Source organism: Myotis yumanensis, unplaced genomic scaffold (genome assembly GCF_028538775.1).
Source record: "Myotis yumanensis isolate MYYU_CA2020_CCGP unplaced genomic scaffold, mMyoYum1.0.hap1 SCAF_11, whole genome shotgun sequence".
Taxonomy (NCBI): Eukaryota; Metazoa; Chordata; class Mammalia; order Chiroptera; family Vespertilionidae; genus Myotis; species Myotis yumanensis.
The window spans coordinates 36,257,584-36,266,729 of record NW_027223762.1 but is presented as its reverse complement, the minus strand read 5'-3'; the positions used below and the strand labels follow the sequence as shown (position 1 = coordinate 36,266,729).

The 9,146-nt window shown below is 41.9% G+C and overlaps 1 pseudogene; it reads right to left on the bottom strand.

Annotated features, from left to right (window-relative positions):
* Positions 1–2,920: 2,920 nt before the first annotated feature.
* On the bottom strand, positions 2,921–4,138 carry LOC139019643 (rRNA 2'-O-methyltransferase fibrillarin pseudogene; annotated as a pseudogene).
* Positions 4,139–9,146: the final 5,008 nt, after the last annotated feature.

Genomic DNA, 9,146 nt, shown 5'->3' with positions numbered 1-9,146 from the left:
GTTGACCAACTTTCCATGGGTAATCTCTCAAGCCTCAGTTTCTACCAGCTGAGGGGTTAGATTCGAGAAGCTTGAAGTCCCTTCCAGCTTCAACATTCTAACATCTGCTCAGGACTCTTCATAACCCACTTCCCAGGTTATTTAATGAGTTTGAAGCTCACTTTTCTCTGAGGCAAAGTGTGATCTGGGCATGTCCCTTGAAAGCCTTCCATAGGATATGACTGCTCTCCATGACTTCACATCAGAAGGCCTTGAGTAAAGATCACTATTGAGCTGATTTTGCCAAAAGAAACAGTTTTGTTTTAAGAATGTTTTCCTTCCCCTGTCAATGTGGCTCAGTTGGTTGAATGTGGTCCCATGCACTAAGAGATTGCTGGCTTGATTCCGGTCATGGCACATGCTAGGGTTGCAGGCTCGATGAATGTTTCTCTCTTGTTGATTTTTTTCTCTCTCCCTTGCCCTTCTTCTCTCTCTAAAAAATCAAAAAAAACATAAAAAAGAATGTTTCCTCACTTAAAAAGTTTTAAGTGGTTATTACAGACAATGTATACAATATAGAAAACTATAAAGAAGGAAATAAGAATCACTTAAACTCTGACCTCTCATTATTAATACTATGGCATGTATCCTTACAATAATTTTTCTTTCCATGTATAATTACATGATTTTAAAATGTTTGCTAGAAAATCGGAACCATACTTTTCAACCTGAGTTAATATCCTGGGTGCTACAGCAAAAGAAACCATCAACAAAACAACAAGAAAACCCACCTCGTGGGAAAACATATTTGCCAACGTCATATCGGATAAGGGCTTGATCTCCAAAATTTATAGGGAACTCATACAACTTAACAAAAAGAAGATAAACAATCCAATCAAAAAATGGGCAAAGGATCTAAATAGACACCTTTCAAAAGAGGACATTCAGAAAGCCAAGAGACATATGAAAACATGCTCAAAGTCTCTAATCATCCGAGAGATGCAAATCAAAACAACAATGAGGTACCATCTCACACCTGTCAGAATGGCCATCATCAACAAATCAACAAACGACAAGTGCTGGAGAGGATGTGGAGAAAAAGGAACACTTGTGCACTGCTGGTGGGAATGCAGACTGGTGCAGCCACTATGGAAGACAGTATGGAGGTTCCTCAAAAAATTGGAAATGGAACTCCCATTTGACCCTGTGATCCCACTTCTAGGAATATATCCCAAGAAACCAGAAACACCAATCAGAAAGGATATATGCACCCCGATGTTCATAGCAGCACAATTCACCATAGCTAAGATCTGGAAACAGCCTAAGTGCCCATCAGTAGATGAATGGATTAGAAAATTGTGGTACATCTACACGATGGAATACTATGCTGCTGTTAAAAAGAAGGAACTCTTACCATTTGCAACAGCATGGATGGAACTGGAGAGCATTATGCTAAGTGAAACAAGCCAGTTAATGAAGGAAAAATACCACATGATCTCACTCATTCATGGATAATTAAGACCTTTACAAACTTTTGAACAATAATAGATACAGAGGCAGAGCTGCCTCAAACTGATTGTCAAACTGCAGTGGGAAGGCCAGGAAGGGTTGGGGGACAGGAGGGAGGGGAGTAAGAGATCAACCGAAGGACTTGTATGCATCCATATAACCATAACTAATGGACGTAAGACACTGGGGGGTAAGGGAGGGCAGAGGCTTGTCAAGGGCGGGGGGGAAAAAGGGCACTTATGTAATACCCTTTGTAATACTTTTAGCGAAAAATAAAAATTAAAAAAAAAAAATCCTGGGTGCTGGTTATATGACTGTGTTCATTATGTGAAAATACAATGAACTATACACTCATGATAAGTGTACTATTTTGTGTGCATGATGTACTTCAATAAAACATTTAAATAAACATTTTATATTAATAAACTGAATTAGACACAGGAAGATCCATCTCTGTTAAGACTAGTGGTTCTTTTCGAGGTCTACCAGATTTAGCAAATAAAAATACAGGATGCCCAGTTAAAGTTGAATTTCACATAAACAACAAATTATTTTTTAGTATAAGTATGTCCCATGTAATATTTGGGACATGTTTATACTAAAACAGTGTTCATTGCTTATCTGGAAGTCAAATATACTGACCATCCTAAATTTTATCTGGCAACCCTAGTCTTAAATCTTCTAAATATGTATATTTTATTTAATGAGAAAGTAAAAACGGATATGTATTAAATGGTATATATTCAGGACATATAGTCTTAGAAGAAAATATTAAAATGTGTAAGTAAAGTATAGGAGACAGAACTGAGAAAATAAGTGCTCTAGTTTTTTTATTTTCTTTATTCCTCCTTCATTTCATACCTCTCTTCTGTTGTTTTTGATTTCTCATTCCCACATTCATGTCAATAAAAAGAAGACAAATAAGCCAAAGAAATAAGATAGTGTCAAAATAATTTACGCTTTCTTTTATTGAGTTTGAATTTGCAGCTCTGTTGTTGCCGTTTCTGAAAATTTCATTTCTGATTTGTCTGTGTTCTAGTTTCCTATTTTTTATTTTTTATTTTTTATTTTTATTTTTTAGTGTTTTAAAACAACACAATTTATTATCAAGTAATTCTGGAAGTCAGAAGCCCAGAATGGGCCTACAGAAATCTTTACTCAGCTACTGGGTAAATTTTTTTTTAATCTTCTTTATGAATGAAATCTATTAACTACCTGAAATGTCACCATGGTTAATAATAGTTACATGTACATATTTTATTTAATCTAATTAACAAGCCTATTAAGTGGGTATTCTTATTATCATGCTTTTATGGATGAAAAAACTTAGGCTCAAAGGTTAAATAATTGTTGGGGTCCAGCCCCAGCAGGTCCAGGGGTTCCCCAATGTGTGGACGGAGTTGGCGAGGAAGGAATGACATGGAGGCAGAGTTCAGGCGATCATCACAGCCAGGTTCCTCGTCAGGTTCTCCAGCCAAGTTCTGTCCAGGATCTCCAGCCAGGTTCTGTGTTTTTTTTGTTTGTTTGTTTGTTTTGTTTTGTTTTGACAGATTAGTCTTTTAATAGAAAAACACATGTGTAACAGTAGCAACACAATCTCTAGCAATCCAGATGAAGAGCCAGCCTTCAGTTCTTCACCTTGTGGGGGGGGGGGGGGGGGGGCCCTGTACACACCCACGACCACAGCGTGGTCTCTTTCATATGGCTCTAAAGCCAACTGCTCCTGGGGCTTCATGTTTTCCTGTTGCATTTTTTTCACTTCAGAGGCAAATACTGCCTCAGCAGATGCGGTGGAGTCAATGCAGTTAGCCTTAATAGAAATCACAAAGTGTCCTCCATTACGTAGGAAGGTGTGGGCATTCAGGGCTACAATCCGGGTCTGGTCTGGCTGGGACACATCGGCAAAGATCACATCCACCATTGCAATGAGCATGCGGTATTTGTGCGGGTGCCGAGCATCTTCAATGACAGGAATAATGTTAGTCCTCTTCTTGGCCAAGTTAATGAGGTCACGGCCAGAGCGGTGGGAAAACTCAACTGCATAGACCAGACCATCCGGGCCTACGATGTCAGAGACATGAGAGACGGTGGTGCCCGAGGCAGCCCCAAGGTAGAGCACCTTGGCCCCTGGCTTGATATGGATTTGGTCCACTCCGCCCAGGATCGCTGCTGCCAGCTTGGAGCGGAAGGGGTTCCAGGCACGATACTCGATTTTGTCATCTCCCTCCGAAATTGAGACTCTCTTTTCTCCATAAACTGATTGTCCAGGGACCAGATTCTTGGTAACTAGGGCATCTTCCTTTCCACGACAAATGAAGACACCCTCATGCCGGTGAGGTTCCACCATCACATTTTTCCCTGACTGATTTCCTCTCTTTCCTCCCCTACCACGACCCCGGTTGCCACCAGACTGAAACCCGCCACCTCTTCCTCTTCCTCCTCCTCCTCCTCCTCCTCCTCCTCCTCCTCCTCCTCCTCATCCACGGCCTCTGAAGCCTCCACCACGACCTCGGCCCCCACCAAAGCCACCTCGGCCCCCACCAAAGCTGCCTCGGCCTCCACCTCCACCCCCATGGTCACCAAGGCCCCCTTGGCCACTGAAGCCGCCCCCATGGGGCCTGAAACCTGGCTTCATGGCGAGAGCAGATCGGTGCGGGTCCGGTTTCTGCGGCCCAGGTTCTGTCTTGTTTCCTATTTTTTAGTAAAAATATAACTGTTTTCTATTTCACTCTTTTTCGGAACTCTGTAACCTTTGCCCAGATGGAAGTTGAACCCTTCTCAGTATAATCAGTGTGTTTTTTTTAAGGCTAAACTTGAAAAATCTATTTATTGATATCAGACAGGTCATTTTCCCCTTTTCTCTTTCCAACAGTGTTAACTCATATGTGCCTGGTACATGTCAACTATGGTTCTTACAGTTGGTAGCTTTGAACCAAGTTTTCAGAATCCATCTCACTTCCTTTTCTATGCATCCCACTCTTAAAGGTGAGGAAATTCCAATACAAATTATTTAGTACAACTAGACTGTCAGTAAATGGAATCAGGTCCCAAAGGTTTTATGCTTTGACACATTTCCATTATATATGGGTGGTAATAAAATGAAATTATTTCCTGCTTCCCCAAAGGCTTCCAGGTCATAATTTTGAACACCCAGAGTGTTACCACTTTAGAGTAAAATTCTCAAATCAAAAAGCATTTAAACAGTAAGTACATCTCCTAAAATACTTGAGAAGAGGATGAAGGAGAAAAAGAAGGAAACTGCATATCATAAGGTGTCTCAACAAACCACATTTGGAACCATTGCTTTAAAGGCTGGCCACCTAATCTTTTAGAAAGTTAGTGGTTTTTCTGCAATATTGCCAACTAATGTATATTTCTGCTTGAATCACTTCACTAATTGTTGATCCAGTGATTTCTAAATGATTCCAGGCAACAACTTTTACTAATTATTTTTCACACAGGTGATTGAATTGACTGGTTATCTTGTTGTCATGGAGACTAAACCTTTTAAAAATTATATACTAGTATATAATTTATATATATTGCTCCTGTGTTAATAACTTTTACTATTAGCAGTTACCTTCACTAAGGAGGGGAGGCAGAATGATAAAGGCCTAATACATATGTGCACAGGAGAATTTAAAAATGCACGAAGACACATTAGCATGAAAGCATCACAAATTATGCAAAAGAAAGAATTATGAAACCATATTGGTATATAGATCAGCCGTGGGCAAACTACGGCCCGCGGGCCAGATCCAGCCGGTTTGAAATGAATAAAACAAACAAACAAAAAGACCGTACCCTTTTATGTAATGATGTTTACTTTGAATTTATATTAGTTCACACAAACACTCCATGCATGCTTTTGTTCCGGCCCTCCAGTCCAGTTTAAGAACCCATTGTGGCCCTCGAGTCAAAAAGTTTGCCCACCCCTGGTATAGATACATAAATCAAATAGCTCTGAATTCTTCAGTTAACTTCTTTCATAAGCAAAACCACAATGAGAGATCACCTGACACCTGTCAGAATGGCTATCATCAATAAGTCAACAAGTGTTGGCGAGGCTGTGCACTATTGATGGGAATGTAGATTGGTGCAGCTACTGTGGAACACAGTATGGAGTTTCCTCAAAGAATTAAATATGAATCGCCCCACAGGTGATTCCAGGATCTGGTGGCATTTGCTTCTGGGGCACCACCAAACTCGACCAGAAAAAAAAAATTGAAAATGGAACTGCCTTTTGACCCACGATCCCACTTCTGGGAATACATCCTAAGAAACCTGAAACACTAATTCAAAAGAATATATGCACCCCTATGTTCATGGCAGCATTATTTACAACAGTCAAGATCTCGAACAGCCTAAGTACCCATCAGTAGATGAGTGGATAAAAAAGCTGTGGTGCATTTACACAATGGAATAGAACTCAGCAGTAAAAAAAAAAAAAAGGGAAATCTTACCTTTTGTAACAGCATGGATGAACCTGAAGATTATTATGCTAAGTGAAATAAGGCAGTCAGAGAAAGACAAGTATCATCTGATTTCACTTATATGCGGAATCTAATGAACGAAATAAACTAACAAACAAAATAGAAACAGAGGCATGGATACATGGAACAGACTGACAGCCATCAGAGGGGAGGGTGGTTGGGGGACTGGATGAAAGAAGGTGAAGGGATTAAGCAAAAACAAAACAAAACAAAACAAAAAAACACCACAAAACATATATGCATAACACATAGACAACAATGTGGTGATAGCCAGAGGAAAAGGAGGATGAGGGGTAGGGGGAGGTGGGCAAAAGAGGCAGGGAGAAATGGGGGTGGAAAGAGACTTTGCTTGGGAGGCTGGGGGAATGATGCTGTGTGCAGATGATGTTTTATTGAGCTGTACACTTGAAACTTGTATGGTTTTGTGAACCAGTGTTAACCCAATAAATTCAATTTAAAAATAAATTAATTTTTAAAAACTTCCTTCATAAGCATTACTAAAGGTCTGTTAATCAATAGAAGACTTATACAATTGCAGAACCTTTAACAAGTCTAATAGTATTTTCAAGTCTAATAGCTCTCCTGCAAAGGCAATAGTGATGTGTAGCAACTAAATAAGCTCTGAGGAATGTGCTGGGTTGTTAACAATTACCAGTTACTTGCCCTTGTAGTCTAACATTCCTATAACATAAAAGATCTCAAAAGTCTGTCCCCACCCACTTTTCCAATCTTATTTACCATAAATCCCTCACCTGCCTTGAGTTATTTCTGGCCAGGTCTCTTTGTTGGATCTAGAAAAATGTCTCCGTCCCCCTGCCAGAGTGCCACCTTCTTCACTTCCTCCCTGCTGGCCAAAATACTTCCCATTGGCCAGGCCCAGCTCAAAACCCACCACCTTCATTAAATTACATCTGCCCACTCTAGTCCATAGCCATCTTTTCTTTTGCCTAGCTGTATTATTAAATTACTGTCTATACCACCAGTGTGGTATTTTATTAACATACTAGAGGCCCAGTGCACAACATTTGTGCTGGGGTGGGGGGGTCTCTTAGCCTGGTCTGCACCCTCTCGCAGTCCAGGACCCCTCAGTGGACATCCCCCGAGGGGTCCTTAGTGCCAGCCATGAGTTGGCTTCTGGTTGAGTGGCGCTCCCCCTGTGGGAGCACACTGACCATAAGAGGGCAGCTCCTGCATTGAGCGTCTGCCCCCTGGTAGTCAGTGTGTGTCATAGCGACTGGTCGTTCTGCCGTTTGGTCAATTTGCATATTAGCCTTTTATTATATAGGACTAGCTTACACCATCTTCTGCAGCATTTCCTTAGAGTTAATATTCATGGGTTAGTGAACATACTTTTATACATTATAAAGCATCATACCAAGGCAAATATATGATTGTCTTTATTAACTAGTTTATAGCCCCCCTTAGATGAGGATTGTGCATACATTTTTTTTGCATGACATCTAGGAGAGCAGTGGCCCCTCAATTAAAATCTTCTGATGAATGAATGCATGGAAGACCAGCAGAATTGGAGGTAAACCACCAAAGTTCGCATTTGTCACTTTTTACCTGTCTGAATTTGAACTAGTTATTTAGTCTTTGTGTCTCAGTTTTCTTATCTGCAAAATGAGGATAATAATGGTATCTACTTCATAGAGATGCTTTGAGAATTAAATAAATTCATACATGTAAAGCCCATAAAATAGCTTGCTTAGTGCATAACAAGTACTCGATAAATATTAGCTATTTGAATGAATAAATGAAAGAAGATAGGTTACAATGAAAATCTAGAGAAAACAATGGCTACTTTTTGTTACACCTGGAACCATGATTATAAAATGACATGTAGTATATATGAATGTCAAGGGAAATTAGTATATACCTTTGAGATATAAGGCAGGATGTATATAGTTATTCCTGGAGAGATTCTTCAGAATGAAGTTTATATTCTGTACTAGAGGCCCGGTGCACAAAAATTTGTGCGCTCGGGGAGGGCGGGTCCCTCAGCCCGGCCTGTGCCCTCTTGCAGTCTGGGACCCCTCAGGGGATGGCCACCTGCTGGCTTAGGCCTGTTCCCAGGGGATTGGGCCTAAGCTGGCAATCAGACTTCCCTCTGGCAGCCTGGCAGCCCTCGGGGGATGTCCACTTGCCAGCGGGGAGCAGACCTAAGCTGCAGTCGGACATCCTTAGTGCTGCTGAGGAGGCAGAAGAGGCTCCCACCACCACCTCTGTACTGGCAGCCATCAGCCTGGCTTGTGGCTGAGCAGAGCTCCCCCATGTGGGAGTGCACTGACCACCAGAGGGCAGCTCCTGCATTGAGTGTCTGCGCCCTGGTGGTCAGTGTGTGTCATAGTGACCAGTCATTCCCAGTCTTTCTGCTGTTAGGGTCAGTTTGCATATTACCCTTTTACTATATAGGATAGAGGCCTGGTGCACGGGTGGGGGCCGGCTGGTTTGCCCTGAAGGGTGTCCCGGATCAGGGTGGGGGTCCCGCTTGGGTGCCTGGCCAGCCTGGGTGAGGGGCTGATGGCTGTTTGCATCTGGTCACACCCCCTTCAGGGTGGGGGTCCCCACTGGGGTGCCTGGCCAGTCTGGGTGAGGGGCTGAGGGCCGTTTTCAGGCTGGCCTGCGACTGAAGCTCCCAGCCTCTCCTTTTTTTTCTTTTTTTTGGGGATTTATTTACCTTCTATAATTGAAACTCTGTTGCTTTCACTGGCGCTCCCAGCTCTGAGGCCGCAGCTGGTTGAAAGTAGGTATCTGGGGTTTGTTTGGCTTCTATAATTGAAACTTTGTTGCTGTCCTGCTCGCTCCAGCTCTGAGTCCGGGGCTGGCTGAAAGCAGGTATCTGGGATTTGTTTAGCTTCTATAATTGAAACTTTATTGCTTTTGGAGCTTAGAGCAGGCTGCCGCAGGCGGGGAACCTTGGCTTCCTCCATCACTGGAGCAAGCAAGCCTCTTGCTCACTTCAGCTGTGTGGCTGCCGGCCGCCATCTTTGTTGGCAGTTAATTTGCATATCTCACTGATTAGCCAATGGGAAGCGTAGCGGAGGTATGGTTAATTACCCTTTTTGTCTTTTATTAGATAGGATTAATTACTTTGCATTTTTAAACTAAAATTTACATAAGGTTTATGTAAAGGAAATTTTAGTACACATTTTTTTAGACATC